At 41.9% G+C, this 26750-nt stretch overlaps 1 long non-coding RNA gene across 1 annotated transcript in view; it reads right to left on the minus strand.

The window, feature by feature from the left end:
• Positions 1-2755: 2755 nt before the first annotated feature.
• LOC308632072 overlaps positions 2756-26750 on the minus strand; it is a 31318-nt gene continuing 7323 nt past the window's right edge. The window contains exon 4 of the long non-coding RNA XR_014018417.1: positions 2756-2870. This is a non-coding gene — a long non-coding RNA (uncharacterized lncRNA). The remainder of the gene's footprint in view (positions 2871-26750) is intronic.

The raw sequence follows: 26750 nt of genomic DNA on the forward strand, positions 1-26750 counted from the left end.
TTATATTCTGCTGGAAGGAGAAAGACTTCTCTCTAGGAAAAAAAAAAAAAAGGTGTTTAATCAATAATCAAGTATTGATGAAAGCTTTGCCTTCAGGTGTCACTTGTACAAGGAACAACCATGTGTTAAGAACAAGCCCAGAGGACTAGATTTTGATGCTAAATCAATCTTTTAAATACAGATCATAGTTTGGAGGAAGAGAGAGCACTCTCTGATCCACTGCATGTTGTCTGCACCACCAGGCATCTCCAGCAGGTGTCATTCACACTGTGTGATCCTGATCACTGGCACAGTGGAGTGGCCAGAGAAGTCCGTCCAGATACATGCAGCTGGATGCCAGGAAAAGACTCAAGGAAGGTGGAAAAATCACCTAACTTGCTGTCTAAGATTCAGCCATCACAAATTAAGAATTACATGGGGGCTTAGCACATCCTCACTGACTCATCAGTAGCTGGTGGCAGGGGCTGGGAATTAGAAACCTGCATAAAGTGGAACTTGGTTGTCTCAGAAGACTCTGTTTTCAAGAACATACCATGGGCTATCTGGATCACTGTGCTTATATCATTTTTATTATTATAAATTTTAAGCATAACAGATGCTTTAGAGCTGATAAAATACTTGCTAGTGCAGACTTTCTGTTCAAATTCTGGAAGGTTTCGTATACAGTGGTTTGATAGTAGGAAAGCATGTCATCTGACCCCATGCAGTCTCCTGACTTGGTGTAACATAAAAATGCAAGTCTGTCATCAAAAAGGGTTGCAGAGGAGAGAAAGTAGAAAATTCACATAAGACCACCACACTATAATGCCACCATGTTGACATGTGCAGAATGAATAAAGCTGAGACTTTTGAGAGAGCCATTCAGTGAGATGGACTTTGTATGTGGAAAGGTTCCGTTGTAAACAACACCTTACAGATCATTAGTCATGTAACTTTGGTCACAATAATTAAAACTACACTCACTTTAATTCTCTTCATCTGTTAGACTGTGACAGTATCTAGAACAGGAACAAAAGCAAAAGTCATCGTGGGGGGTAGAAAGACAAATAGCAATAAGAGAATAATAATCAGAAACTAATCAGTCTCCTGCATCTTCAAAGGGCTAAGCAAATTGAAAGAGACTTAGAAATTTTACTAAGACATAAGAAATTGATTTCCATGTTGGTAAAACCTATTTTACTGTATCAACACGTGGAGATTCTGATTTTGATATCTAAGAGAGAGGAACTGATAACTGAATTTTCCTTGCAGCCATCTATTTGTTTGGATTTGACTGGGGCTGGAGCAGATAATTGCTCAATCTTCTTTCTTAGTTGATGTTTATGTTCAATCCCAGAAAACCTTCAAAGTGCAGTTCTATGGACAAACTTGATCCAGACTAACTCACCTAGCTCTAGTGACCTCGGTCATCTCTCCATTCACTGGTCACAACTGTCTCTAAATGTGTGGTCGATTCTGAGGTTGTTTTGTCATTTTAGCCCCATTCTTTCTGATCATAATGATTGTTTTCTGGGTTTCGTGGTACCAGCACTAATATAGCAAGGTAGCGTAATTCTTTTAGAGGACATTTCTTGCAATGCTTTCTGGGCATTCAATTAAAAATTCTATTTGTTACAATAATGGAAAACAAACACAAAAATGTCTGACTTAAGACAAGAATAATTGTTTAGAACAGGTATTGGGAAATGTAATTTCTGGAGAGTAAGATACATACATTCATACTTTTAATCAACATTCCTTGATTGATCTCCAAAGAACAATGTATAATAGCTTCTGTATCTTGATGAGCCAAGGGAAATGTTGATAATATTTAATGTTAAAAATATTATCCATTGGGAGGCTAAGACAGAGGATCAGGAGTTCACAGCCAGCCTCAGCAATGATGAGGCTCTAAGCAACTCAGTGAGACCTTGTCTCTAAATAAAATACAAAATAGGGATGGGGATGTTGCTAAGTGGTTGAGTTCCCCTGAGTTCAATCCTCAGTATCGACCCCCGAAATCATCCATTTTACGAATAAAAAGTTTCATCACATGCGATTTAGCTTGAATTTCCTGATTATAGGTAATCCAAAACATTACTTTGGGATGATTAAACATATTTGTCATATGCTGATTGAGCACTCAAGTGAAAGTTCACATACCCAATCAGTGTGGGAAGAGCCAAGCAGTCAACCTTGACATGAAGGTTTAGACACTAATGGCTGTCATAAACCAGCCCAAGATGAGGACAATAGCCCTAAGGAAAGATACAGCAAAGGATCTTGGGGATACAGCCTACAGGGCTTTTCCTCTAGAATAAAAGTTGGCTTTGTGCAGTGCTACTTTTTAATGAAAGGAAATAAAGGAAGTTATCTACAAATTTATTCTGGTTCAGAGAAGCTATGTGGGATATAGAACTAATTGTATATACTTTTTTAACATATATTTTTTTAGTTGTAGGTGAACACAATACCTTTATTTCATTCTTATGTGGTGCTGAGAATCAAACCCAGTGCCTCACACATGCTAGGCAAGTACTCTACCTCTGAGCCACAGCCCCAGCCCGTAACTATATATACTTAATAGTAAGTAGAATATGCAGAAGTCCAAATTGGTTGTAGTCAGGCCCTAGGGGTGTGTTCTCATAATTTCTATGTTGTAGACTCCACCCAACAAATGCAACTTCATGTTTAGGCTAAATGTTAAAATGTAGTTTTGTGCTTAGCAGAAAGTTAGTATTCATCTCTAATACTGCCGTGCAATCATGCATTCACTTACGATCATAGTTTCACTTCAAGATCTTCCCCAAAATCATCACCTGGAAGTAGACGTAGATTTCACTATGAAATCTAATGATCCATCTTCTCATGCCAGTAGCTTCTGTTAACACCTACAAAGAGAATGATGATTACATCCCCAGTCCTAACTTCGAACTACTGGTAACTTGTCAGCCTCATTAGGAATCCTCAAATACACCACAAACACACCAAGTGTGAGTTCAAACCCACGATCCCTGGTCCCTCGGGTATAGGTTATCATTATCTCATCAGTTGTCCAAGGCAGACGCAGTAGAATCCCTGACATCTTGGCCTCCCACTATCCAGTCATTCTGGTCCTCTTTTAAGGCTGCTTCCAATCCAGCCATGTAAGTATTTTTCCTCTGGCATCATCCAAATCCAAGTGACTTGTTCTTGACCTCAAAAGGAGACACCAGCATCCACCCTTGAGGCTACCCATTCTCCACATGCACCAGGGTAGCCTCTCAAAATGTGTTATCAAATTTGTTGATCCACTATTTAGTGCTGCTGCAGGACCCAGGGAGATCATAACAAATATTGCCAGGCTGTCCTGGCCAACTCCTATCATGTGGCCAAGGGTTCACCTGGCAGAAAGCCACTGAAACAGGCACAAAGATTGCATCCAAGGGGACTGAGGTCAGAGATTTGGAGTGGAGTGCAATTCACTTTCTCTTTGAGTCTGGTGGCTTGCACAATCAGCTGAGGAGGGTTTGGAAGCCAAAAAAGTGGACATAAGTGCATTTGAGGACTGAGTCTTGAAAGGCCATAGTTGGGAGTACACGAGACCTGCTGCAACCCCTCCCCCCAGGAGAGTTGGATGCCCTGCCCTACAAGTAGAATTCTCAGGAGACACTTGCGATCCAGACCCCAGAAAAGATAAGAATCTGCCAGGCCCTGGGGTGTGTTCTCCTGATTTCTATAAAGTAGACTCCACCCAACAAAGTTACACACAGAGCCAGACCTCAGCCACCAGAGCTTCTCATTTAGAACTCCATGTCAGCCTCAACCTGGGGATGCATCAATCTAGTCTGCCCCAACCAAACTCACAGACAGTACTGCCCACCCCATCCTACTGCCCACCCCATCCTACCTTGCAAGGCTGAGTGGAGAAGCTGAGAGCCACTTAAGCCAGCTTTGAACTGAGGCCACTCTAGTCAGTAGCCTGTCCAGCAATACAAAAGTAAGGGTTCAATCACCCCCCCCAGCCCTTGCTCTCTCTAAGGGGTACAGAGCTCAAGGAAAAAAATGGAAAGGAGGACAGTGTGGCATAGGTAGTAAATATCTGTCCTTGTCCACACTTTTGACCACCTCAGTAAAGACTATTCTTTCATTTTTTATTAAGAATTTTTTGGTTTTGTTTTTGTTGTATATGTTGATGGTTCATGTTATACATATTTAAAGGGATTTTTGTCTTATCACTTTTCTCTCTTTATTACCCTTTTACTATTTTGTTTTTCAAGAGTTAGTGGGTTTTTTTCTTTTTTCTTGTTTTTGGTTAATTTTCTCAGCTTCTCCCTCTAATAGTTAATTTCTCTTGTTTTCTATCAATCTGTCAATCTACTTTCTTTCATTTTTAAAATTTTGCTATTTTCCCCCCTTCATTATGGCCTTCACTTTCTACTCTTATCTTTTTCACCTTTGGAATATTCTAACCTTTCTTTTGTCCTCCTTCCCACTTTCTTCTTTCTTAATGAATTGTATTTTTGCCATCTTTTAAAACTGTTTAGTTTATATAATTCTTATTCCCAGCATTCACGTTATTGCAGTTATTTGGACTATAGCTATGTTGCAGCTGATGCTTGGTGTTTACTTTAATGGTAAACCTAGTTCACTGTTGTCATTGCTATTTTAATTTCTGACACCATCATTTCTGGCTTTGAGATTATTAGTATTGCAGATGTCATAACTGACATCTAGTATTTACTTGAACGTTGCAGATTGTTCCCCATTATTGTCTCTGCTGTTTATTTCCCCTTTTCTGTAGTTCTTGGGTATCAAATGTGACACTTCAAATTGGTGAAGCAGATACTGTGCTGCTGAGCTACACCCCCAATCCAGCTAAGGCAGTGTGCACCTTGTTCTACGCATAACAACTATGCTCAAATTTCAGCAATACTTTAACACAAAGAATGGGGGGGACCCAAAGAGACAACCATGGCCCAAGTAGGAGCCGCTGGGGAGAAGGCTCAACTCACCCATGGACATCTGCTCTTACAGCCACAGTAGAGAGAAATAACACAAAGATCTCAACATAGGTTACTCCCATATACTCTTTTATTTAAATTTTTTTTCAGTTGTGGTTGTCAAAACCTTTATTTTATTTATTTACTTTTATGTGGTGCTGAGGATTGAACCCAGGGCTTTATATGTGCTAAGTGAGCACTCTACCGCTGAGCCCAGCCCTTCCAGATACTCTTCAAATATACAGAGTTGCCAAACCTAGAAGAGCAATCACAGAGGGCATGTATACACCCTGATAGATGCAACACAATTGTCTGATCTACTAGAAAGATCCTGTGAAGTCTACAGAGAAAGGGGAACCCTCAAGCTCTAACATACTACACAAGTTGGAATATTTGCTTTGATCAGTAATCGTCACCAAAAAGTTAGCAGAGTAAAATATACTACAAAACCCACATGGGAATATAATCAACAGTCCACACCACCTGATAGCCCAGAACACTTTGCCAACAAGCAGGTGTGCCCTAAGAATATCCTCACATAGAAGGGGAAGAGAAATCTATCCCAGAGATATGCAAATCTCGACATAAGAATACAAGTGATATGAAAAAACCATGTAATAAAGCACCTCTTAAGGTCTGTGATTCACTAATAGCAGACTCCAAAAATGTCAAATAGGAAGAAATACTGAAAAAAAATTTTTTTAAAAAGATTATTTAAAAATTAATAGATTCTAAGATGCTGCAAAAATAACTGAATGAATTAAGGAAGTCAGTACAGGATATAAATGATAAATTAAATGAAGAGATAGAGATACTGAAAAAGAACTAAACAGAAGTCATTTCCAAGACAGGCAAAATCAATCAAATCAAAAGCTGAATTTAAAGTGTTTCCAATACATTAGATTAAGTAGAAGACAGAATTTCAGAGCTTGAAGATAAAGTGTGCATCCTTGAACATTCAGACAATATTAAAGAAAAAAATTACTTTACAAGAACTCTGAGACCACATTAAGAGACCCAACTTAATGCTCACAGACATTAAAGAAGGTTCAGAGATACAGGATCATGGTAGTGATAGAACAGCAGAAAAATGTCTGAAGCCTTGGGAATGAGATGCACCTCCTAATACTGGAAGCATGTAGAAACTCAACAAACCAGACCAGAAAAAAACTTTTTTACACCCTATTATAATTGCAATGACAAAAATTTCAGTTCAAAGAAAGGATTTAAAAAGCTACTAGAATTTTAAAAGCCAGGTCACATTTAGACAAAACCAATCAGCTTAAAACTCAATTTCTCAACAGAAACCCTAATGTCTAGGAGGGCTTGGAACAATCTATTTCAAGTCCTGAAAGAAAAATAACAGCCAACCAAGATTGCTGTATCCAATAAACCATCAGAACTGTAGTATCAGAATTGAAGAAGAAATAAAAACATACCAAGATGAGCATAAACGGAAAAAAATCACTACTAATATGTTGCATTGCAGAAGATATTTAGAAGAATTCTACACATAGAAGATTAAAAATAATCCAGAAATCTTGGATAAGAGTAAATTACATCAGAAGTGTAGATGAACAAGCAAACATTAAATGTAAATCAAAATGAAAAGAAATAACACATTCCTCTCTATAATAACACTGAATATAAATGGTCTCATTTCTCCAAATAATAGACATAGATCATAGGACTGGACTAAAAAAAAACAAGGCTCAGTTATTGTTGCCTACAAGAAACACAGCCATGGTCAAAGATATTCACAAGCTCAAAGTAAAAAAAAATGAAAAATGACATTTCATATAATGAAACCTAAAGCAAGCAGGAATACCTATTCATCCCAACAAAGCAGATTTCAAGCAAAATTTGTCAGAGAACAAAAAGATGGTCACCACATCCTGGTAAAGGAGACAATCCAACAAGAAAAGATATAGTAAACATTTATGCCCCAAACACTGGTGCATCTAATGAGATCAGACACAATGGAACATAAAGGTTCATATAGACCCCACTATAATGATGCCAGGTGACCCCAATGCGTCTCTTTCACTCACAGATAGGTCACCCAGACACAAAATCAACAGCAGGAAGAAAACTACAGAAGCTGTACAAAGATGTGGAAATTGAACAATACACATTTTAATGGTGAGTGGATCATCAAAGGATTCTGAGAAGAAACTAAAAAATTCTAGGAATTAAACAAGAATAGAGATACAACATATCGAGACAGAGAAACCCCAGTGGCAGCCGCAGGGAGATGTTGGGCCAGTGGCACCCAGGACCTTGTGGCTATCCCACGTCCCCGTGCTTACCCCCTCTCCTCAGAGGTGTGACCTCGGCCAGGGAAGTGCATCTGGCTGCCACTGGGGTCTTTGGGCATCACCGGGGTCTCAGAGTGCCTAGTTCCTGGGCTCTGGGGAGTGATGAGCGGGTAGTGCCATGAGATAGTTGCCTCCTATCTGTCCTGCTCCCTCCTGCGCCGCAGGGGCGAGAAGGAGGGTTGGAGGACAGCAGCACCTGGTGCCTGCCTCCGTGCCACGCTGTGCAGCTCTGCCCCCTGAGAGCACTACCCAGGGACACCTGTGGCCCATGCCCTGCCGGCCCGCTGCCAAAGCCTGCTCGTTCCCACCCTCTGTGGCTGCAGTGCCTACCGCCTTGAGGCGACCACCCTCTGCCCAAGATGTGACACATGATATGGCTGACGCTGCTGGTGTTCCTGGCCACGCTGCTGATGGTGTGCAGATCAGATCTGCAGGCCAAAGGAAGGCACCTGCTGATGAAGACCACTGACCCCAGCCATGGTCCTCTTATTAGCAAATGATGAAAGGCAATTGTGAGCCTCTGTCTTTAGTGGCTTGGCTCTGAAAATCCCTAAATGACTGAAGAATATTTATACTGGGATTTTTTTATCTAGTTCCAAAAATTTACATGTTAAGTCACAGAGTAATAAAGGGAATTAAAACCAATTTGGACCATTGCAAATTTCACCTTAAAGATAATATTTTGTTTCACAGGGTTTCTGCTTCCACTTGGCTTTCGGGATTTTTCATTTGTTTGCACTGCTATGAATCTGGTAAACATTTCAAGCTTGAAACACACTTTAATAGCCATAAAATGTATTCTTTTCTTCATGTTTAACTTGTCCAAAATTGGGATGTATCTCATTACTGTCAACCAGGTTAGCTGCATAAAATATTAGGAATGAGACAAGGATATAAATGAAGAAGGAAGTGTTAAAAAATTACTCTCAAGGTCCTTCCCAACCTCATGAATCTGAACTCAGTGGTGGTTTCATACTGAATTGCTTTTCTTCCTACCAAACTGTTTTTAATTCTATACTTAGGTGCCCAAGACAGAAAACCAATGAGCGCGCTCATTCTCCAAAGAAGTCAGGTAGGGGGTCTCCATATAAGACGATGATACTTCAAAGCAGCTGGTTGATTTTATCCTGCCAGTGATCCACTGCTAGAGCACCAATCACTATCTCCTTTAATTTTTTTTTTGTACTTGGACACAATACCTTTATTTTATTTATTTATTTATATGTGGTGCTGAGGATCGAACCCAGGGCCTCCCACGTGCTAGGTGTGCGCTCTATCGCTGAGCCACAACCCCAGCTCCTACTTTTATTTATTTATTTTTTAAAGTAGGTAAAATTGCTTTTATTTTCATAAATAAAAAGATAATTCATTATACAAACAATACTTAGCAGAAGCAATATGTGAGCTGTCAAAGCCTGGTATGAAATTTATGCAACGGTTAATACAAATAGTTACATCTCCCTCTAGCCCTCATGCAACTTCTTTACATTTGATCATTTCCAACACCATTTTCAAAAAATCTTATATATAATGGGGTATTAAAAGGATAAAATGTTACCTTTGCTGAGTCAACAAAATACTATTTGATCATGTCAAAATTGACAATTATTTATTTAAATACCAGTATTAACTGCATTTTACAGAAGCACTGTGCATACTGCATATTTCCATTTCATACATGGTAGTATAATCCACAAAAATATCAATGTGAAAATTTAGTAACTAGGTTAAATAAGCACTAGTACCTAGGATAAATAGGTCCTTAAGTACTGTTTAAAATTGTCAGCAGATAACATACAGAAACAAGTCAGTTTGTACTGACTGTTTACAGTGAAATTTAATATTTCCCATAAGCAGCAAAATAAAACTATTCATTTATTGCTCCAAATATTCTGGAAACTGTAGCTTCAAATATTAAATATTATATACTGAAAATAGTAGTTAGCATTTCCACACATTAAAAAAAAAACAAAACTTGATTTCTACGCAGCTTTTTAAAATCGGTGAAAGCTATGATATCTGATTTAAGCAATTATTTATTTGAACACACTCTTGGTTCAGCTAGACATAATTTGTTCATTCTTCAAAATGAAATGCGTATATTCCTATTTTGACACTTTATGCAGATTTTACATATTTATTAAAGGTGCGTTATGGTGTATCTATATATGTGCTCAGCACAGTGACTGGCACATAGTAAGCTCTCAAAATACACTACTTTTATTATTTCTAGTAAAAACCAATGTGTCATTTATAATAGCAAATTATCTAACACTCTAGGAGAATAATCAACACAAGATAAATCTACAGATGTGTGAATTTTGTTGAAGTATTATGCATTATTTCTCAATTCTGTGTATATACTAAACTGTTTCAAATGATTATAATCTTTTTCCCCCTCAACAGTGGGAACTGGACCCAGCGCTCTAACAATATCCCTAGCCTTATTAAATCCATTTTTTAAGATTATATTGAATCTGTTTGTTCTCTAAATTTTTGCTATGGCCTTTGACCTAAAACAATGCAATTCTGATAGGAGATATGTATATAGATATATATATTAGAAAACCACATAAAAACAATGTACACTAAAATCAGCTAACAAAGGTATTTTACTAAAACTTCTCTAACAAAGTAGTAGTTACCAGTGTAATACAGGACAACCTATCTCATTCACGTTTAGTTTTTTTTAGTATCATGCAATATTACTTCTTCAAAAAACATTCTTCATTCTTACTGTCTTCCCTTACATATAAACATTGAACACTTACAAAGTTCTATCCTCTAAGTAAAAAACCCATTAGAAAAGGTATTTGTAAAAAAAAAAAAAAAAAAAAAAAAAAAAAAAAAAAAAAACATTGTAGGGTTTTTGAGACTGAATGAAGCAGATACAAGAATAAGAAAAAGTTCTTAGAATTCTCAACTTATTGAATATGGAGAAACCAGAGGACCTGGGCCAACAGTCAAACCATCAGGACACTTGTTCTTCAGGAAACTTGGAAACCTTGTGAAGAATACCCTAGAAAAAGGTCAAGGAGAAAATGGATTTATTTACTTTCAAAAAATTCCAACAGAAGCCCCAAATTATGGGCTGGCGGAACCCGTGCCTTCTGAATTTCCTCCTGCAAGTGCTCACTGGACACCAGAAACGCTGGCTGCATTTGATCTCACCAAGAGACCTCGGGATGACAGGGCCAAACCTGAGCCAGATGAAGCAGTCAAACCTGTGAGAGAACCAGATATCAAGCCTCAAAAGGACACAGGGCGCTACATCTCCTAAAACACAATACGTGCTGAGAAGTCTACAAGTAGAAGAGAAAGCTGAGAAGTCTACAAGAAAAAGAGAAAGCTGAGAAGTCTACAAGTAGAAGAGAAAGCTGAGAAGTCTACAAGTAGAAGAGAAAGCTGAGAAGTCTACAAGTAGAAGAGAAAGCTGAGAAGTCTACAAGTAGAAGAGAAAGCTGAGAAGTCTACAAGTAGAAGAGAAAGCTGAGAAGTCTACAAGTAGAAGAGAAAGCTGTAGAGCTTCGGTACACATTTCTTGAAATGATTTCTCTGAAGCTTACAGCATAATTATTACGTTCAGAGGGAATCTGCCTTTGGTTCGTTTGTTCTTGATTTTTAAGGTGGTAGACATGTTTTTAATCAGGACAACATTTGAAAGGTTTTGTTGTGCCTCTGACAGGTGTATTTGAAGGTTAGATCTTTTTTGAATTCTGGTAAGTTTCAGCTTAATGTATTATAGGCCTGAATTGTTTTTCAGGTATGTTTTTCTATCTTCACAAAAATGTTTATTTTTTTTCTCTTATTTGATACCAGAAGAATGGCAAAAATGAGTTTTGAGCAGAGATGGTCTTTTTCCCCTCACCACTGTGTTAATTAGAGCACAGACTTGTTATGTTCTGAGTCATTCATCTTTTCTGGTGGGGGAAAAAGCTCTTAATAGTTGAAGATCAGAAAATGTTCCTGCGAAATCCTACTTTTATCTTTGACAATGGCATAAAAGTTTAATGGATGAGATATACATCTGTCCCTATGTGTTCTGTGCCTGGGGGTAAGACCATGTCACTTTCTAGGATATTACTGAGATTTACTCATCTACTAGAATGTAGTTTTAAAAATCAATCTAATTTTTAACACGTTTACTCACTAATATAGTGAACCACCACTTGAATGACTGAATCAAAGTCAAAAGAACTCTTGGTAAATTTCTATTCATTGAGATCATACTTATAATTACAACTGCTATTAAAGTTAATTAAACTATAGATAATGTTGCAAACTGGCTTTTGGTAATAACTTTCCCAAAACTCAATGAAAAACAGTACAAGGAATTCTGTTTTAGTACAGTATTTTTACTCATATTCTTCATTCTAACAAATAACCTAACCAATGAATGGGCAAAAGAACTGAACAGACACTTCTCAAAAGAAGTACAAATGGACAATAATTATATGAAAAAATGTTCAGTATGTATAGCTATCAGATAAATACAAATCAAGACTACACTGAGATTCTATCTCACCCAGTCAGAATGGCAATCATTAAGAATACAAAAAAAAAAGAATAAATTAATAAATAAATGCTGGTGAGGATGTGAGGGATATGGAACACTCATACACTGTTGGTGAGAATTTAAATTAGCAAGCCATATGGAAATCAGGATAGAGGTTCTCAGGATACTAAATATAATACTACTTATGATCTAGCTACACCATTCCTTGAAAAAAATAAAATCAGCATATGACCCTATAGTTTATTGTTTCTTGTGAAGTGCAGCACAATAGACAAGTTATGGAACCAGACCAGGTATGTCTGTCAATGGATGAATTGATAAAGAAAATGTGATACACACACACACACACACACACACACACACACACAGAATTGTCCTAAGACTTCATAGACTATACAGGACCAAAAGCCACAATGAAAGCCGGGCACGATGGCACATGCCTGTAATTCTAGCAGCTCAGGAGGCTGAGACAGGAGGATTGCAAGATCAAAGCTAATCTCAGCAACAGTGAGGCACTAAGCAACTCAGTGAGACCCTGTCTCTAAATAAAATACAAAATAGGGCTGGGGATGTGGCTCAGTGTCTAGTGCTTGAGTTCAATCCCTGGTACCCACCCCCCAAAAAAAAGAAAAGCCACAATGACAGGAATTGACTCTGGGTAACTCAAAGATCACACTTGGTATCACTCTTGACACACTCAGAATCGGAAGTGCAGTCCCAGCTCCCACACTCTGAGAGCCCCTCCTGCTGTACTCAGGTGTCACATCCAGACTATAAAGCTTTTTAGCTCCTTAGCACATTGATGGATCTCCCAAGAACACTGGTGCCCTAGGGTGTTAGTCAAATTCCCACCACTATAATAAATACCTGACAGAGCCAACCACAAAGAGAAAGGTGCACTCTGGTTCACAGTTTTGGAGGCCATGATTGATCACACCTTCTCTGTGCTGGGGCACAGAGTGGGGTGGCAGGCAACTCATCATGGAAGGAGGGTTGGCCAAACGAAACTACTAGCCTCAAAGCCAGGAAGAAAAAGAGAGTCAGAGAATGGGGTCTTAAAATCCCCTCTAAGAGGACACCCCTGATAACCTAAAGACTTCCCACTAGGCCCCAATCTCTTACAGGTTACACCAGCTCCCAAGAGCACCACCCTGGGAACCAGGCCTTTACCTCAGGGGCCTTTGTAGGACATTGCAGATCCCAACTCTAATACATCCACACTACAACACTACCTCATAGTGCACAGTGACAGCACACTACTTTATAGGACATTGCAGACCCCAACTCTAATACATCCACACTACAACACTACCTCATAGTGCACAGTGACAACACACTACTTTGGGATAATGCTGTTGCTGTGTTTACAAAAACCCTCTGCTTAGAGATGTATGGAGGCCTGAAAAGACGTAAAATTAGTAGATTTATTCTGGATATGTGAACTTTGTTCCAAACTAGTTTGCGTGTTTGTTTTTGGTCTCTTTTATGCTGTCCCACTTTTACATAAGCGTTAGTTCCTATATCTTTATCTGGCAACATCTACTATAAGATTTAATGAGTACTTCCATTTGTTTTTATCAGAATCATGTGAGTGTGATAGTTAAAAAAAAAATCCTGCATTGAAAATTCAGGGAAATAATGTCTTTTAAATGTATTTTGAGAATTAAAATTGTTGTAGTCTCCACCTTTTTTTTGTAAGCTGGGTATGGCACATAAAAATTCCATACTGGTTGCTTAAATCAATTTTACAATATAACCTGAAATTCATATTTCTGCGCTCATAGCTCATCCAATAGACCAAAATGTCAAAGACATTTATTTTCTGAATTATTCAGCTTTCTGTTACTATGATAAAATGCCTGAGAAAAGCTTAGAGGAAGAAAGATTTTGGTTAATGATTTCAGAGGTTTTAGTCCATAGTCACAGGCTTCATTGGTTCTGGGCTTGTAGTGAGGCAGAACATCATGGCATGAGAGAGGGGCCGGTGGGGAGAGGGAGCAGAGGAGAGGAGAGGAGAGGAGAGGAGAAGAGAGGAGAGGAAGAGAGGGAAAAAAAAGAGAGAAAGAAAGAGTGAGTACATGCATGGGGAACAAAATAAATCTTCAAAGGCACATCCCCTAGTGACCCACCTGCAAAGGGGCCTAACCTCCTAAATTCTCCACCACCTCCCAACAGTACCACCAACAGGGGACCAAGCAACCAACACATGAGTCTTTGGGGAACAATCCAGATGCAAACTAAAACATTTTCCTAAAAGGAAATGCTAAAAGTAAGAGGTAGCTCTCACATTTAAAAATTTTAAAGAGTCCTTTAAAATTTCATGTCAAAATCACATTTTAAAATCTGGCTCCAATTTGGCAAACTGCATGTTCCCAAGATTCAAAGTAAATCCCACATTTTGTAAAATATCAAGCAATACATCAACATTAACTTTGACTAATTGTACAAATAGATTTAAAACCTTTAACTCTTGGCATTTTTTTCTTCTGACTATACTTAGATTGGTTTTTAAAAAGTTAATGTCAGGGCTGGGGATGTGGCTCAAGTAGTAGCCGCTTACCTGGTGTGCGCGGGGCGCTGGGTTCGATCCTCAGCACCACATAAAAATAAAATAAAGATGTAGTGTCCACTGAAAACTAAAAAATAAATATTAAAAAATCCTCCCCCCCCCCTCAAAAAAAAAAAAAAGTTAATGTCACCAGACACAGTGGCACTCACCTTTAAAATCCCAGCAGCTCAGGAGGCTAAGAGACCAGACTTGCAAGTTCAAAACCAGCCTCAGCAACTTAGTGAGGCCCTAAGCAGTTTAGCGAGAATCTGTCTCAAAATAAAAATAAATTTAAAAAAAATAGATACATAAAAAGGGATGGGGCTCAGTGGTTAAGAACCCTGGGTTCAATCTTTGATATCAAAAAAAAAGAAGTTATCTGCCAATCGGTACCCAAATAGATAAAGTAATTAGTTTGAGTACTCTACAGCAGATTGAGGGAACTATAGTTCAAAAAGCCAATCATATATTTTACAAATCAACAGAAGAAAGGAGCTTCAAGGTTCCAAACAGGAAGCAACGATAAGGAGATAGAAGTATTAATCACCTTGATTGGGACAGTACAATTTGTATGCATGTATTGCAAGATCACACTGAACACTGTAAAAACATGCGATCATTGCAGGCTAATCAAACCACTTAAATCAACTTTTATTGGCACATTATAGTTACATGTACTAGTGGGACTCACCATGACATATTTGCACATGTACATAATCTGGTCAACTTTTTCCCCTGCACCTCCCCTTTCTGCCCTTGCTCTCCCTGGCTCCCTTCCCACTTCCTCTACTCTACTGGTCTCCCCATTTTTTTTAACTGGGGCTCAACCACAGGGGTGCTTTACCACTGAGCTACATCCTCAGCCCTTTTTTAAATTTTTTACTTTGATATAAGGTCTTCTAAAGTCACTTAAGGCCTCAGAAATTACTGAGGCTGACCTTGAACTTGTAGGCTTCCTGACTCGCTGGAATTGGTGTGTGCCCCTGGGTCTGACCTGTTCTCCCAAAAGGCAGCTGCTACATGTGAGAAACAGCTCCAGTGAGTACAGAGATGAGCTGAATTACTAAAACATACAAATTTATTAAATAGTCCATGACCCTCAAAGCTTTCCATCTGGAAGAAAACTCAGACATTTACAAAGACAACTCAACCAGGCAAATTACTCTGAGTGACTTAAAAGATGTGTAGGAGGTTGTGGAACTAGAAATAGGAGAGATTGCTTTTTAGGGCTCTCAGAAAGCCTCTTACAATACTACTTCCTTTGGAATTTCCACCGTGATTGAGACACTACACAGCTGCTCAGGTGAGTGAAACAAGGCACAGGAGTGACTGGAGACATGTTGGTGTAAAAGAACGGCTCTTTTGCAGACACCGGAGCCACAGACAATGTGTTGGTGGAAGTTATAAAACAGGAACTCACTAGTGAGAACTCCCCATGAGAATGCAGTTTTCATAGCTCTAGCAGTGAAAGAAGGAGAGTTGCGGGGAGAGAGACAAAGATAAAGTGAGAAAGAGACAGACAGGCGTGCATGTGCACACACACACACACACACACACACACACACACACACACAACAAAAGATCTCAAAGCACCCAGAATACAGCTATCCCCAACTCAAAACAGAACAGTGAAGAACCTCGTGCTCTGGGGAAGAGAGAGCACAGAACACGGACATCTGAGGGTAAACAGTGTGGAGGTGACTGAGAAGCATCTATTTTGACTTTTTAAATTCAACATATTAAGCCATAAAACTCTACAAATTACATATAATGACCATTCACATGCTCACAGCGTATAGGAAAGAGAGCAAATAATTATGTAGCACATAGGATTTCCTATGTATGTACTAATTTCTAATTACCTTTTATCACCTTTCCCCCTACTAAGACATGAAGGTAGCACCTGATATCTTGGCAGCCAGATCTAACTACCTATCAGTGCGGCAGGAGTGGGGCTTCTCCTCCTCCTGTGGTGGCTCCTCGTGATGCCCAAGAGGCATCCTTCACTCTCTATTCTGTGTCCCTCATTACTCCAGAATAGGGTAAAACCGTGAAAGACGTTTTAAAAAGAGACACTAACTAAAACAGAGTGTTGATTTAAGATTAAAACAATCTCCCTAATATCCAATAAAATCTAGAATTTAGGAATGACAGACCATGCAAATAATGTGGAATTTTTTTTTATCTTAGCACAAGCCTTTAAGTAGAGTAAAATCTAACATGAGATTATCTGAGCCATTGTGAAGGATTTTAATACTAAACTTGACTTTATTTTAAATTCTATTCAAATTATCAATGTTGAGAAGCCATACAGAACCCAGCATCACAGTTCAGTTAGCCATGGCTGCATAACACACCATCCCAAAACAGTGATTTCAAACACTATGATTTTAGTCCTCATGATTATATAGTTTGGTTGTAGTTTTTTCAGCTAGTTTTGCCTAGAACATTTATGAAGTTACATTCATTTTTTAGTTGGCTGAACCTACATGGCATAAAATGACTTCACCTACATATCTGCTGGGGTCTTGGAAAGGTAGCTGAAATGTTGAGACTTTGTTTCCTACAATCATTCACTTTCCACTAGACTTAGCTTCCACAGATGCCAGCTGTTTTCTATAGGAACAAGCCCAGTGTGACGGTTCAATACTAGTCTCTGTTACATTACATGTGACCAAAAAGCATTTGCCAAAGCAAATCATATGGTCAAGTCTAAAGTCAGTGTCTGCAGGGAATGAACACTTGGAGGTGTGGTTCATTTGGGATCACCAGCGTAGCAGTCTACCACAATCCCCCCATCTGTCCAGATACTCAAAGAGGACCGAGGTCGTTCCAGGACCAGCCTCTGGGCTATCTGCACGGCTGCTCAGGACCTTGCTCTGTCCTTATCCCCTACTGATATCTGGTTCCTATACACTGATGATACCCTGTTCCTCGAGAAAATCATACTCTGTTATACCTATAAACACGTGATTATTACTTGTCAATTAAGAATAAATAAACCAATATAATCAATGAGCCTCTAGGTGGGCAAACAAAGGGAAAAAAAGAAGACACAAATCACCAATACCAGAAATTAAAGAGGTAGCATCGATACAGATCACATGGACATCAAAAGGACAAATAAAGGAATACCATAAACAAGTCTATGCCCACAAACTGAATAAGCTACATAAAATGGAATGATTTCTTGAAAGGCAAATATGCCAAATCTATCACAAAAAGAAATGAACAAACTGAATAGGACTGCATCCATCTAAGATGCTAAATTAATAATAAATAATAAACAACCTTCCCAAACAGAAAGCACCAGACCTAGAGTAGTTCCAAATTAATCCTAACCTACATTTGAGGAAGAAATCATGTCAGCTGCAAGATTCAAGATGGCAGACTAGAGGAAGCCTGCGTTCCTCGTTGCTCTGTGACCTGGGACTCCAGCAGCAGGAGTACTGCTTCTTTGTGAGGTGGGTGAGAGAGGGATTTCATCAAAACTCCATATTGGTTGGCCAGGGTGTCTTAGAGACTCAGAAATTTGGGTCTATTAAACTAAGAAGAAAGACTACATTGGAGACAAGCCAGTTGCCAATTTAGTATGGAACATCCTGAGATCAGAAAAGGAGCCTGCCCTTAGCTGATCCAGAGGCTACACTGTGCACTGGTACATGAAAAGTGCCCACGTTTCCCAAATGCCACAGAGAGCTGAAGAAGGAGCCATCCTGAGGTTGCCACATTGCAGATGCTGCTGCAAGAGCTGGAAGACCTGAGCAAACATGGCTACAAGGTCCGAGCAAGTGTCTGCCATTTGACCTCGGCGATGCCTAGCAGAATCAGAGCAAAACAGGTGGAGAGCAAACTTTACCAAGGGGGATTCTAGTCAGAAAAGTGAAGCGGAGCCCAATTCACTTCCCGCTTTGAATCTGGTAGATTGTGTGGCCAGCTAGGCACATCAGGAGTCTCAAGAGGCAGGTGTGACTACGCCCAGGGACTAGGCCCAGGAAGCCTGGACAGGCAGGTTCATGGGCAGCAGAAGGACTGAAGAATTGGCTCCCCGACCCAACAAGTGAAATCCTAGGGAGACTCCCAAGATCCAGACTCTCAGCAGACTGACACCTGCCAGGCCCTAGGGGTGCACCCACATAATCTCTGCAGAGCAGGCACCACCCAGCAATGCCCCTGTTGCCTCATTAGACCCACAGAACTCTGCAGCTGCCCCAGCCTGGGAATCCCTCCACCTGCTCTGGGCAGACAGGACTTCCCATCCTACCTAGTACTGGTGAGAAGGGAAGCTGATACTTTTGGGACCAGCTTCAGACTTAGGTCACTCCAGCTGGCAGCTTGGTGAACAACACAAAAAGAGGAAAGATTTAACAACCCTCAGCCCTTCTTCTCACACTCAGTACACAGCTCAAGAAAAAGGAAAAGAAGGACAATCAGGCATAGACAGTGACCATCTGTTCTCATGTACTATTTTGACCATCTCAATGGAAATGCTTCCTTAATTTTTCGTAAACAATCTTTTTTTTCCTTCTGTGTGTGTGTGTGTGTGTGTGCATGCGCCCGTGTGTGCTGGGCTAGTTGGTTCACAGACTATATATGTATACATTTGTTTCTTTTTTCCCATTTTTAGCTTTGTTTAAGTGTGGTTATTTACCCTTGCCTTGCCTTTCAGGGTTAGGATTTTTTATCACTATATTTTGATTTTTGTTTCCATATCATTTTTCATTTGTGTTTCTCTTGTTTCTTTTTCTCTCTTTTCTTCTGCTAACAGCCAGATTCTATTACTCTTTCACTCTCCCTTTATTTTGTTTCTTACATTTTTTCTCCTCCTTTCTTATCACTATCATATCCTACATTCTATTTACTTTTTGAAATTATAAACTCTTTTTAGCCTTCCTACCTATACATTTTCTTTTCTGTAAATTAACTATTTTCTTACCATCTTTTAGCACTAATTGTTTTCTATAAATCCTGCCCCCAGTATTAATGCTGTTGCAATTATTACTGCTATGGGTGACATAGCTGACATCTGTTGTGTGCTTTGATGCCAGATATAGTTCACGGTGACTTATCGTTTTTGCTGACGGCAATTGCTAACCCTACCATTTCTGTTTATTGTGGTAAGTTAACATTATAGATGGCAGAGTAGAAACCAATGCTGAATATTGTTTGCATTGGTTGTTGCTATTGTTGTTTCCCCCTATTCTGTGAGGTTCTGGGAACCTCAGAGACACTACAAGTTCACAGGGTAGAAACTCTGCTGCTGAATTAAACCAAAAGACAGCTTACCTTGCTCTACACACCAGTTTGACACTCAGCCTTCAGCTATCCTTTAACACAAAGAATCAAAGACACAAAAACCCAAACTTATGACCAAGCCCCAAGTAGAAACTGCTGGGGTTGGTCCCCCAGTCTCACCCAAGGACATTCATTGTGGTCATTCTAGGACACTTTAGGAAATGGAAACTGCCCTAAAAAGGAACCCACAGAGTGGATGCGAAAGTCCTTCCAATAGATGAAATAAAACAACACAGGAATACAAAAAATATTTAAAAACAAGGTAACATGACACCTCCTAAAGGTCAGACTTCAATAGTAAATGATGACAAAAGTACTGAAGTGGATGAAATATCAGATAAGGAACTCAAAAGAATCATTTAAAAGTGAAATCATCTATTTTAGCCTCCCCACACTTAAATACTCAGGAAAAAACTAACAAAATATTTGTAGGCTCTGTGTGAAAAAAAAACTAATAAACTGTTATGGAATAAACCAAAGGATTAAATGAATGAGGAGACAGGTGATGTTCACATGGATAGAAAAACTAAATATCATTAAGATGTCAGTTCTTTCCAACTCAGCTCTACAGAGTGAATGCAATCCCCACAAAATCCCAGCAAGGTAATCTGTGGAGACTGAAATACTGATTTTAAAGTTTGTAAAAAAGAGGCAAAAACCCAGAATAGTGAAAACAACACTGGGGATAAACAAAGCTGGATGAACAAGTGGCTGATAATACCTGACTTCAAGACCTATTGTGGAGCAACGCTGAACAGGGCAGTGGGATATTGGAGAAAGAACAGAAAACAGTCAGTGGAACAGAGTGGACAGCCCAGAGACAGACCCTCATCAGCAGCCAACCTGAAGCAGCGAGGAGCGAAGACCCTTCCAGCAAGTGGTGCTGCCTGATCTGGACATCCCCGTCACCATGGCGACCACCACATGTGGAAGGAGAGACCAGAGAGAAAGGAGGGAAGCCAGGTGCAGTGAATCAGGCCTGGAATCCCAGCAACTTGGGAGGCTGAGGCAGGAGGATCACAAGTTCAAAGCCAGCCTCGAAACTTAGTGACACCCTAAGCAGACTGAGACCCTGTCTCAAAATAAAAAGGACTGGGGATGTGGCTCAGTGGTTAAGAAAGAAAAAAAAAAAAGGAAGAAAAGAAAGGAAGGAAGGAGGGAGGGAGGGAGGAAAGGAAGGAAGGAGAAGGGGGAAGAAAAATACTTGTAGAAATAAGGGCTGGAAATTTCCTGAATCTAGGTTCAATGTTTCCCCTCTTTAAAAATGAAAACAAACATATCCATTCCTAGACACATCACAGTGAAACTGTGAAAAGGCAAAGAGAAAATCTTAAAGGGCTCAGAGAAAAAAATTCTCTAGATTCATCCTTTTTCTAGCAAATAAATGTCAAGATAGACTCTGTCACCTATAACTAAGAAGAACAAATCTAAAAACAAAACAAAAACAAATCCCCTGGGCACGAGGAGACCACAGTGAGGTTATCAGCTGACTTCTGAAACAGTTGAAGGAGGCTGTGGGGGGCATATTCAAGGCAGTGAGAGAGTTACCCAAAGAGTCCCTGTCTAGTAAATCTATCCTTTAATAATGAAGAAAAATATGCAGTCAGATAAACTCAGCCTGAGAAAATTTGCTGCCAGCAGTACAAGAAACACTAAGGAAGGCTTTTGGGAAGCAAGAAATTCTTCATTCTTAGATGTGAAAGCAGGGGGTTGATTTGTCAAAGGGTGTGTGGGTGTGTGGATGTGCACTTGTGTATGTACACAAGTCTCCAAAATGTCTTCTACATTTTAAGTGTTATTTACTATGGAAACAGCATACCAAAAAAAAATAGCTTTTGAACACTTATTTCAAATTCATGAATTTTTATAAGTATTTTTTTTGTTTAAGACCCTTTAGCTGAAGACAGTAAAATTATTGGAAAATTCTAAAAACTTTTTATTCAAAATTCACAAAGCTAAATAAGTACAAAATAAATTTCAGTTCCATGATGCCAGACAAGAACATATAATGTGGGCGAGTCTAAGTCGCTGAGAGAAGAAATGGAGAAAGAAATAATCACTTTGAAATAATAATTCCAGAGACGACTCCCATTTTCACAAACTATGAAAAAGGATGTTCAGGCAGAGATCTGCAAGCAAACAGGTAATTTCTGTGTTCCATGGTGAACAACAGAAAATGCACTAAAGTCTACATCTGACAAGTTGAGCAGGCAGAATTGGAAGGAAGGATCTAGAAGGCCCAGGAGGGTGGAGGAGGGGTGTAGTGCAGCCTCTTCTGACCACCCCTCCCCCACTCTCAAGGTCCCTTTGTGACCAGGGGTCCTAGCTCTTGTGATGCTGGCCTGAGCCCTCCTCCCTGCTCTCAAAGGGAGCTCTCAGGACGCAGCTACCTGAGAGTGACTTTACAACTCAGATCATGAGTCCTCTCTTCATTTAGCTGAGTCCCAGCTCCACCACTGGGTGATGGAAATGATCCTTGCCTTTGTGGGGGGACTGGTGCTCTTTATCCTATTAGGCCCTTACTTCCACAATCACGTATTCTCGCTGCCGCCTTTGAAAAATAGGAATATCAGAAAGGTAAGGAACCTTTGATCAAAACACAAGAGACCATGATTCTCTTTTTCCTACTCTTCTTTCCTCTTATCAAACATCCGGAGGAGAGGTGGGACATCTCAGGAAAGAACAGAGTGTCATTCTTCTGGGTCAGGTGGGGCCGGGCAGGGCAGGGACAGAGTATGCCCTAAGACTTCTCCTGTCTGAAGCTCTCAGACCATGTGTGTGGTGAGCTTCAGGTCCCACAGCAAAACATACACTGTGGTTGAGGACTGGACTCCTGAGAGCGGTCGGGGCCCTCTGGGGAGGGCCACTAGTCATCAGTAACCTTCTCCTAGCAGATCCCTGGGTGCTGGGCTGAGAATGTGAGGGCTATGCTGAGCCCTGAGGGCCTCCGTCACCGGCTGGAGTCCCCCCTGGCCTCAGGGAGCAGAACCCTGCCTGGCAGCTGAGATGAACCTAGGGAAAGGAGTCTGTCAATGGCTGAGGAACACCCACGATGGAGCTGACATAGAAAATCCCCTTTTGTGTTTTCCCAAGAAGAAAACCAAAGTCTAGTATTTTTATCCACTTGAAAAGTGAGTAAAAGAGAAGGACACAGACTTCCATAATTTAAATGTAGGAGGCATGTGCTTCAGAAACATGAGCTGGCAGCTTTTCTATGAAGAGAATGAGGATGGGGCACCAACCCCTTTTTCTTGTCTCTCAATATCAGATAGAGAAGAGGTGTAGGAAGAAAAGCAAGAAGAGGAGAAGCATTCTGAAAGGTAAGGCTCCACCCTTCCTCCAGAGGTGACTTGATCTCTTTTCCTGTCTCTGAGGACATCAGTTAGAGAGCCTCAGAGAGAGGGTCCTGAGAGGGAAACCAGAACTCAGGATTTCTCAGGCTCTGTGCTCTGAATGAAGCCGTGGCGGGCCAGAGGTGAGCAAGGCTGCCAGGTTTGTGGTGGGCCCTCCGGTCCTCCCGTGGAGAAGTCTCTAAGGTGATTCCTCTGTGAGATGACAACCCAGTGTGGCTGTGAGGACCACGGGGATTGATGGATGTAGCAGCAACCTGTTTACAATCAAATGTGGCCCCCTCTCCCTGTACTTTGCTGTCACTCACTGGTTGCATGGCTTTGGACACTGATGCTTGGGCTCCAGAGTCTAAGCGCCCACAATCGCTCCTAAAGGATATTCAACTCAGCTTCCTGAAAAATCCCAGGCCCCTTCCTTCTCCACCATAACTCATTCTCCCATTCCAGCTTGTAGAGATTGCCGGAAGAAAGTGGAGGAAACACAACAACTGGCTTTAATTCTGCAAAGGTCAGGAACTTTCCACTTCTCTCTGTACCCTTCCTCCCACCCAGTCCTGTCACGTGACCCCGGGGCCCAGGGCTCACCTAGAAGGGAGATTCCAGGTTGGAGTGGGCTGTAGCTCAAGCCCTGGGAAGAGGGAGAGCCAGGACTTGGTGAAGCTAGTATGTGGGGCAGTGGATGGTCCATGGGCCACAGGTGCCCATCCCTGGACAGCCTCTCGGTCCCTCCGACTCGTCACTGCAGCTTGTGCCTTCTGTTCCCCGCAGCCACCTTCGAAAGTTCCATGAAAGCGTGACATTTCTTCAGCTGTTACCTGAAGATGCTCCGAGTGAGGGACTCAAACCAAGGCCTGCTGGAGCCCACCAGCCACCTCGGCAGAAGGCGGAACATTCTTCTACTTCCGTGTCCCTGTTGGCCTCCCTGCTCCCCCTGACCCAGCACCCTCTACCTCTGGCCTCATCCCTATCGGATGAAGCTGAAGACCACCAGCCTGGCTTGACCAGAGTCCCTCTGGGCCCTATCCCACAGGGCTCCCTTTCAGGTCACTCCTACTGGGCATCCCTGACCACAGCCATCTCAGGACTTGACTGCATAAGCTACTGCATTCTGTTTTTCTCCTGGTGGTGGACGACTACCAAGGCCTTATTCTTCTCCACCTGGACCCACGCCAGATCCCAGAAAGACGGACATCTTTCACCCCATCCCCGAGACTCCACACTCTGGGGAGACCCCACACACCAGCAAGTCGAGGTTGGGGGCCTCTCTTTCATCAACCCTGATGTGCAGACACTGCTGGAGATGCTCATCAGCAAAAGAGCAGAACTAAAAATGTGGAAGGGGAATACCAGGAACGGGTCCTCTTTCAAACCCGTGGGCCCAGAGCACTGCCTGGGTTCTCTGGGGAAAATGCTGAAGTCACTGGGGGGCAGGAGGGGCACCACCGCACGCCCCTTCTGGAGCACAGAAGGGAAACCAGAGCAGCTTCCCGACTCCCAGCATCTTTCTTACCACCAGGCCTCGGGGGACTCCTTAGAGCACAAAGGCAGCCAGCTGTTCTGGGGCCTTCCCTCTCTGCACAGTGAGTCCCTGGTGGCCACTGCCTGGGTACCTAAGAGGTCCTCCTCTGCACAATGCAAAGACGTGACATTCAACAGAGTCTCTGACTCTTCCCCAGTTCAATCTCTGGCTGAAGAACCTCCACAACTTTCCCAGGACCAGTCCTTGCCCAACTCTGGGGCCCAATCTCAATTTTTAACACAAACACTGCCCCCATCTGTGGCTCAGGCCCAGAACCACACCCACCTCACATCCTTTCCCCCAAACCTACCACCTTCTTCTCCACGCCAGAAGAGGACCCAGAGAACAATTTGCCCTACATTCCAGGAGGAGGTGTGGCCTTTCAGCCCAACTGAAAATCAGCAGGTGGAAAGGCCCTTGCAGAAGCAACATAAATGGAGGAAGGTGTTACCCTCTTCGCTCCAAAAATCTCAGGAAGCCAACAGCCAATCGGCTCTCAACCATCGTCAGGGCAGTCACCCCTCCCTGAGCCCCAAGTCAACCTCCGCCCTTCCCAGGGATTCTAACAGCAGCAGGCTCCAAGAGCGACCAGAGAAACACAGTCAAGGGAGGTTCACCACAGATGCACACCAGCATGGCTCTCCCTGCAGACTTCAAGCCTCCCAGGACTTGACACAGCCTCGGGGGAAATTCCCCAGGAAGTGTTCTGGGTGCCAGGCCAAAGATAAGCATGGCCCCTTCCTGGCTGCCCGGCCCTCGGAACTTGCTGGTGAAAAAAGCAAAGGTGTGCAGAAGGTGAGGTCCAGATGCTCTGAAATATTCCTCAAGGGCCCAGAGCAAGACCTAGAGAGGGACCCACAAGATCTACCCTGGAATTCAAGAGGCACCTCAGTAAAGGTTCTGGAAAATGAAAAGGAGGATTCAGGAAGTGACATATCTATGGATTCAAATAAGAAACTTCTGGAAAAAATCCTGCAAGACCATCTGAGCAGAAAGTTGGTACAGATCAATGAGGGCATAATCCCCGTGTATGTGCGTGGATCCTGGCTTGCTTCCAACTACACCTTTCCCAAGTACAGCACCCACAAAAACAGTATCAATCTAGCATCCTCCAAGGACCAGCTATCTCGGGTGAACACCTCCCAGAATCTTTCCTTCCTGGATCCAGGAACTCACCTGATGCTAGAAACAGATATTATGAGGTCTCGAGTGCGACACAGGTGGAGTCCAAACCTCCAGACCCTAGATCCCACGAGTCCAGACTCTGATGAGAAACCAGCCTCGCCCGTTTCACAGTCAGACCTTCCCTTGGTCCCCTGTGACTCCACAGACGACTCAATTGCCAAGGTTGCCCGGTCCCCAGAAGGACTTCCTTGGAAAGGTCCAGGAGAGAAGGCAATGAAAAAAAAAGCAGTTCCCACCCTGCACAGTCCCCTCCCTGACCCCTCACCTGCAGAGATGCAGAAGGCCTGGAGAGGAACCCCACTGGGTGGCAGCCAGGAGCCCTCAGTGGTCCCTCCAGCTACACAGGAGGACGCCCTGCCTTCTCAACCTTACCCTGACAGTCTCTCAGGCAGAACCCAGCACAGCAGGATGATCACAGGAATGGCAAGAGGCAGCCTCAAGCCCAGTCCAGGCTTGAGAGGGGCCAGGTATGAGCCATGGGAGGAGAGTGGAGTTGTGGCCTCAGGAGACCCCTGCTCTGGTATGGCAATGCCGGAAATCAAAGAGCAGTCCCAGTCTTCAAGATCGGAAGAGACCAGAAAGACAGAGGTGGAGGAGGAGGGGCCTCCTGAGAGGGAAGTCTCTCCCCTCCCTGCCAGAGAAATGTCAGATCCTCCAGAAAGCTGTACTGAGAGAAGGAAGAACCACGGTTTGCAGTCTCTGCACCCCAATAAAAAAGGCAGAGGGCAGCAAGATTCCTGGCAAAAAGTCAAACCCCTGTCAGCCACGACCAAGATGCAGGGATCAGTCTCCAGCAGAGTGCTGATGGATAATGAAACGGCTGAAGCCTGTGACAGCTGTTGGACAGATCCTGGTGGACAAGCTGGCACATCAGCATGGAGGTTCTCCACCAGAGTTACACTGACATAAAGAGGGGCCCAGGCCCCTCGTGGTGGGTAATCTTATCACCACAGGGGTCCCTCCTACACAAAGCCAAGGATAAATAATGAGTGATAGGGCCTGTAATCACCATGCCAGCCCCAAGGGCCACAGGACAGCCATCAGTCCTTGCTGCTCAG

This window comes from Spermophilus citellus (assembly GCF_964194105.1).
Source record: "Spermophilus citellus genome assembly, chromosome: 12".
Lineage (NCBI taxonomy): Eukaryota > Metazoa > Chordata > Mammalia > Rodentia > Sciuridae > Spermophilus > Spermophilus citellus.